This window comes from Adiantum capillus-veneris, chromosome 18, assembly GCF_014529385.1.
Source record: "Adiantum capillus-veneris isolate H3 chromosome 18, ASM1452938v2, whole genome shotgun sequence".
NCBI lineage: Eukaryota > Viridiplantae > Streptophyta > Polypodiopsida > Polypodiales > Pteridaceae > Adiantum > Adiantum capillus-veneris.
In genome coordinates this window covers 140,075,185-140,082,557 of record NC_140948.1, presented here as the reverse complement: position 1 = coordinate 140,082,557, position 7,373 = coordinate 140,075,185, and the positions used below count along the sequence as shown (strand labels likewise).

Sequence of the window (7,373 nt, the reverse complement as noted above, 5' to 3'; positions counted from 1 at the left end):
ATTTGAAAACAAAACAAATAAAAAAATAAAAATAAAAATATATATTATATTAATTAATTATACATACACAAGTTAGATTCACAAGAGTCGATGGCAAAAACCTTGGACTCTTTCTTCCACCTCTCTCTTCTTTCACAAGGGACGGAGATAGTTCTATAAAATTTATTAGGTACGATTTTGACGTCCAATGAAATGTAGTGTAGTGGTAGTGGTTTTCAGTACATTGTCGTGCAGCTCCGCTCCCATGCTAAGAAAGATACCAAAAAAATGCACGTCGAGCTTATTTGAAGCTTACCTGATTAATGGTCGGTGATCAGGGTTTGTTAACAGGCCAAGTTTAATGATTAATGTATGTCAGATGCGGCTTAAAAGGGCCAATAGATGCCTTACTGATGCTAAAAAGGAGTATGCTTGAAGTGAGCACAAATATGAGATTATGATCTAGAACTGTTGTGCTTGAAGTGCTCTACTGACTTGTTTTTATGGCTCGTCGATTGGAGCTACATGCAAAAGTTATGGCAGTTTTAAGTTTGAGTCAATTGCAAATCCGTATCGAAATTGGGAAACTGCAGCTGAGGGGACAAAAACGAAGTGAATTCATGGGCCTGAAGTGCTCACTTTGTGGAGCGCATCGATCTTTTTAGATCAGCGATCGGAGTTACGGTTACCAAGATATCGCCAGATTAAATTTCACTGGGGTCCAATTCCGTACCAATCTGGTCGGCTCGATCGGTGTGCCATCTGGGAATTTTGAGCTTCAATCAGGGAATGCCCAACATGGCTGCGGTAGGAAGCATTCAGGCTATTTTCACTGAGTACGAAGGAAGTGCTTTTCGAGGAATGTAATCAATTATACTTGCATCTTAAGGGCATGTTGGATTATACGAGATGTGGATACGGGCCACAAAATTCACGATGATATTGTGAGTCAAGGACTGCTAGAGAAAAATGATGTGCTTGGCAATGCTTTGCCCAATGTGTATACCATGTGTGGTGCCCAAGGGCCCATAAACCAAAGGCCCCCCACTATGGAAATTTTGGCCGCCCATTAATTCAAGAAGGGTTTGTGTGTGGAGGGGAAAAAGAAAAACAAAGGCGTGGAGCTGCACGCAGCGAGACAAACGCAAGAGGAAGCAGAGATGATCTCGTGGCGGCTCATAGTGAGTTCGGATGGTCGCGACGAAGAAGAGAAGTTTGCTCAGCTTACCAAGGCGACCATGTTCGGTGCCAAACTCGCAGGATTTTGTGATGGTCCATTCCGAACTGCCACATCACCAAGGGCTCGTTTTTTTTTCCCCTAGCAACAACGGCGCCATCGTTGCTAAGGGAGGCAAAACGGGGGCTATTAATAGAGGGGAAGAAAGGTAACAAAGGCATGCAATAGAGGAGAGTGTGGAAAATGTAAGAAGAGGAGGGGAGAAGGAGAGCTTGTAAGCAAGAAGGCAGGCAAGCTCGCTCTCTCTCGCTCTCGTCCTCGGCTATCAAAGCAAGAAGGCGGGGCAAGCTTGCTCTTTCTCTCACTCATCCTCGGCTAGCAACACAAGGTGAAGCGAAGGCTCTCTCTCCCTCTCTCGACCATAAGCAACAAGGGCACATGAAGTAACGAGGGGAGCAAGAGGGGAGCAGAAGGAAGCAAGGGGATCTCTTTCTCGTTCTCGAAGCTAAGCAAGGGGAAGAAGCCTCTTCCTCTCTCGTCGTCCTCGGTTAGCAAAGGAAGGGAGCAAAAGAGGTAATCAAGAGGAGAGCAAGGAGGGTTATGGATTCGAATAAGGGCTCTCTCTCTCTCTCAAGCCAAAGCATCAAGGAGAAGGACTGAAGGGTTGCATAAACAAGGGAGAGCTTGAAGTGGGAAGCAAGGAGAATGAACGAAGGGGTTGTACTTGAGGATGGCAATTAAGCCAGTGCAAAGCACACAGAGCACACAGAGCAGTACAGAACAAAGGGGTTGTACTTGAGGATGGCAATTAAGCCAGTACAAAGCACACAGAGCAGGAAGCTGCATGATAATTGATAATAATTGAAGCATGATGAATGAGGCAGTGAGCAGAATTTAAGTTTGCAAAATCCAAGGGCAGTTGAAGCAAGTAAAGCGACATACAAAAATTTCCTTCACCGTCATCAGTCTGAAGATTAATTAATCGTCTTATTAAACCCCGGTGTCGTTAACGGCTCGGTTAATCTGTAAAGAGAGCTTAAACTCCTACTTACCGGTTAATCCAAGTGTTGGTGCTGCTAACAGCCTGCCTTGGCTACAGATTACATTGTATTCAGAGATTGAATTGATCAATTGAGTACTACGATGATTGCCAAAGCCATATGCATATGTTTCTTCTTGTTCTCTCTCTCACCTCTCACAGCCAGAGGCTCGACGCCTGCCCGGCTCACGTTTCGAGCACATATCCCCCGACAACGTAGCTATTGGATTCAATTCAATCACACCGATCCACATTTTGTGTCGGAAAGTGGACTACTCTTCCGAGGGGGGAAGGGTTGCTAATTTTTTTTTGTACCAATGGACAACCATTCCTTTTTGAATGTCTTTCATCGGCTCTTGTGAACCCAACCATAATCTAGAATGGTTTATATATTAGAATAGGCTCCACTTAAATACTAAAGTGAAAGGTGCACATTACACATTATTCCTTGAAAACAAAACAAAATAAAATAGAAGCAATAAAATAGAAAACACACTAAAACATAAAACAAACAATATACTAATGCTTTTGTTAAAAAATATAGATTTAATAAGCCTAGAGAATAATAAATCAATTTAATAATTCAACAAAATGAATCTTTGTGGAGTCTTTAAATAAAAGGACTCTTTACAAGTGAAAGTATATTAAAAATATTTATTGAAACAATATTCACATGATGGATCAAACTTTTATGAATACTCTTCAATCCTTTATTCTAAAAAACACTAGGGTAAACCCCCAGTTTAAGAACCTTTAAGCCAATGTCGGGTGTGTTTTTTATTATTGCAGAGTTTTGACTTCTCTGTAGTGCGAAACGTAGATGGCGTTAAGGTCGAGTTGTAGCAAAAATTGAGGAGCTATTGCGTCTCTGGCAATGCGTACGGCAGTGGAAAAAATTTTCCTTTGTTTAAAAAAGCGCTTTCAACAACAAGATTGATAAGGGTGATATCACGGACAAGACCGCCACATGAGATCCAGCCTATGCCTAGCAAATGAGAAAGCGAAATGCAATCATATAACCATCCCACCACACCCACTTGCTTGTACAAGAATTGACGCTCTCTAAATTCATTATTTAACTCACGTCTGTCTCTCTTTACGGGTCTGTCTCTCTTCACGGGTCACCCCATTATTGGCTCCGTATCCTATGGATCAAACTTCTATGAATACTCTTTAATCCTTTGTTCTTTGAAGTCCTTTTAAGCATGCCAAAAATAAATAAATCTGAAAGCAACATTGGAAGTAGCATTTGAGATTGAAAGGAAATGTTTTATTTCTTTCCAATTCTTAAAGGGACACATGGTGCTTTCATTGGAAAGAGCATTTGAAAGAAAATGCTTTCTTTCTCTCAAATTTTAATGGAATATATGTCAAGCAAACAAATTTGAACGACCTTCACCCGTAATACTGAGGCCTTTAGCAGGCCAACAAAAAAACGCACCAAATAAACAAATCAACACAAAGGAGATTTTGTGCAAAACATCCAACAGACTAGTCGAAGTTGGGGAGCCCGCTTTGTTTAAAGTACTTAGTGGTTACTTTTATGCTATATTAAATAATTCTTCTGAGATTTGTCATTTTATTTGACCTTACATTTAAAGTTTCTCTTTCTACATATGCTAGAAAGATATGCTGGGTATTTTTTTATCCTTGAGGCCTCTTAGTTTTTCAAGGAGTAAATTGAGATGATCCACTCTCAATATACTTTTTCAAGTGAACTAATTACATTAATATCTTTTCAGAACAAGGAGTAAAGATTGAGGCGTGAAGGCCTCTTAGGCTTATGTAAACAGAGCAGACTTGTATCAGAGAGACTTAAAAAAAAATTTACATCCATGAACCTTAGGAGGGGCGAGGGGCTATACAAGAGGTTACAGAGGATAGGCCCAAAAAAAAACAACAAGGGTAACAACCACAACAATACTCTAGTAACCCATTTCGAGTATTTGAATTCGATGCCCAATTTTGAGCATCAACTCATGAGCTTGATCGCAACTGATTATGAATCCTGCCAACTTTCCTTTCTACTTCCTCAATCCTCTGGTTGCAGAGTCCTCCTTGAGCGTGCCTTCGTCCAGTTGTTCAACAGTGCTTCATAGTTGGCTTTGCAATTTGCTAGCACTTTGCTTTGAGCATGGTAGATCCTGAATTGATCCAAATTTACCTTGAATATCTGCAAATTGAAGTGAATAAAAAGCGGTGTGCATCAATGTTTGAGGAGTCTTACCAGACTAAAAGTTTGAGAAGGCTTATGTTGTTGAGATATCTCTTAGGTCAGAATAATTTAAGTGAAGAATCTCCAAACCTTACTCAACCCGTGTGCCCTAAAAATGAGAAGAAGGCTTAACCAACGACATGAGGGTCTATGCAAAATGCTTTAGCCTCCACATGGCATGCCTGAATTCGGGCCTCCATAATATAATTCGGGCCTCGCTCACTCTTACCAATGGGCCAATACTATACAACCTCTCAATCTTACGCATGATCACACCTAGAAACACTCACACTATATCTCTCTTATGTCTTTATTCTTCCTTTCAAATGTCTTTATGTATCTATGTTCACAATTGAGCATAGGGTTGTTAATATACCATGCCAAGTTGCACCGGTTGAAATAAATTTTTTATAAAAACTTTCAAAATCCATACATGAAAATTATTTTGTAGGTTTTCTCACTTTCAAATTATAAGATTTAGTCGTAGATCTCAAAACTTATGAGTTGGATTACAGTAAAGTGTACTAAACAGCTTTCCTCGAGCACTGATTGCTCTCGTTCATGAAAAAGGTGTTGAACAGGAGCGACAACTCTAGGTGCTACTCCATTTCAAGATTTGAAGGCTTTTCCTAGTTGGCCACATGAATAACAGCCTCTTGCAAACCTGCTACATGGCTCAACCTGAAAACATTGCTCTGTTATAGAGTAGTAGAGATAGGCCTTTTGAAAACGTTAGTATATCTTCTCTCTCTTCTCAAACAAATCTATCAGTTAACTTAGAAAAATCTCTCTCTCTCACTCTCTCTCTCTCTCTCTCTCACGCACACACACACACACACGACAATAGCAACAAAAATTGTAACTACTATGATCTCGTGCCTCCCTGCTACCAATATCTGTATTCACCACATGGCGACTGAGCTGCCACTTGGCTACTTCATGCATGACAGCAAGAGAGAATTGTGGGGGGGGGGGGGGGGGGGGGGGGGGAGAGAGAGAGAGAGAGAGACGATAGCGTTCTCTATCATTGAGTTCTACATGGGTATCTAGTTTGCATCTTGCAAGTGGAGTATCCATGTCCTCAAAACTCCGTGTCTATGATTTCTGCAATGAGTGAAACCATGAGAGAGAGAGAGAGAGAGAGAGAGAGAGAGAGAGAGAGAGAGAGAGAGAGAGAGAGAGAGAGTAGCCCACTTCTTGAACACCTACAGTAGCAAGCACATTTGCACGTGCGCACACACACATACACAAACTCTCTCTCTCTCTCTCTTTTCTTTAAATTTTTTGGAGAGAAAAAATGCATTAGTCTATGAGATGATACAGTGAGATCAACTACATGACGAAACGAATCAAGTTTTAAAAAAATCTTATACCATAAAAAATCCTATTGGCCAGCACCAAGAAAATTGATGATGTGCATACTTTGCAACTATATAGGACAGTAAAAAAAGCTAGGTGACGAAACCTTCTGGAAAAATTCTACTGGTCCTTCTCGATCTTTGCCAGGTCCAAGGCTCGTCACAAGTCAGTTAAGGAAACACTTGTCAAAGCCACTTCATAATACTTCCAGCTGTCATTGTCGTCATCATTAGTACAGCAGGCATAGCTTGACTTGTTTTCCTTGGATTAGTCATTCCTCTTGAAAGGAGCTGCGACTTGGATTGTCTACGTTGGGCTGCTTGGCCCTTTCGCTTTGCAATATCATGTGGGGTTTCAAAGAAACGGCGGCGACGACAGGCAGTTTGCGATTGTAGTTGCATTGGCTGCATGATGTCGCATCGAAAGCGCTCCACTACATAATCTTCAGGCTCATTCTCGCCCACAAATATTTGCACATTGTAAGGACCTATGAACCACATCATGCTTGCGAATTGCAGAGAAGGGTCGTGAAGGGAGGTCGAGGATGTTGTCAAAAGAGACGTGTTAGGGATGGAGATCAGGAAGCGGACCTGCCTTGGGATGAGCGATGGTGTCGATGAAGACGAAGGGGAGAAGGACAGAGAAGAAGATGGAGCTGGTGGGGCCGAAGATGCACACGCCATTGCAAACGCAGCCATCGCCATAGCTGCAGCCATTTGTGTGCAAAAAGAGAGATTCTCTCTCTCTCTCTCTCTCTCTCCCCCCTTCCTTCCGAGGATTCGACATGTGTGATCACGCCACGATGGGTTTCACCGCACTTTCATCCAACATGGAGATGAGGGAGCTCTCACTTGAGGAGCAGCAGCAACAAGCGATGGACTTCATGCAGGACAACATGGGGGGGGGGGAGAGAGAGAGAGAGAGAGAGAGAGAGAGAGAGAGAGAGAGAGAGAGAGAGAGAGAGAGAGAGAGAGAGAGAGAGAGAGAGAGAGAGAGAAGGGAAGGGAGGGGGGAGGATACCAGGCAATAGATTCTTCGTCAACAGGTTCAGCTCGTCCGCAGCTTTTGTCGAAGTTGTCTACAGCTTCAGTTCGGACAACAACGAGACTCTCAGCTCGGATAGTTGCTTCAACTCGTCTTTTGTGTGTGTGTGTGTGTGTAGCAACGACAATAGCTATCACAACATCTCTCTCTCTCTCTCATAGTGCAACAACGGTACAATGGTTACCCTTGACCATACCTCCACTCCCTACCTCTTCGGCTACACCCAAGCTTGCCTGTTTGGCTACCTCTCGACTCCGGCCATCCCTCACATTGTGCAATGTCCACATGGCAAGTCTGAATTCAGGCCTCCATAATATGGTAATATAGATGCAAGTGTGAAAGCAACATATGAACTTAGAGCTAGGTTGAAAAAGTTATGCATGTGTGAATGCAACATGTGAACTTAGAGCTAGGTTGACAAAGTCACAAGAAGGTGTGTCATCCTACTCCAGTAGTATCTTTCTTTTTCTCTCTCTCTCTCTCTCTCTCACTCAATAAAGAAAGCAACACAAAGGAGACTTTGTGAACCACATTAAATAGATTGGTCAAAGCTGGGGAGC

General features: G+C 42.2%; 1 pseudogene; it reads right to left on the bottom strand.

Moving 5' to 3' along the window:
• Window positions 1-5,860: 5,860 nt before the first annotated feature.
• On the bottom strand, window positions 5,861-6,592 carry LOC147436521 (uncharacterized; annotated as a pseudogene).
• Window positions 6,593-7,373: the final 781 nt, after the last annotated feature.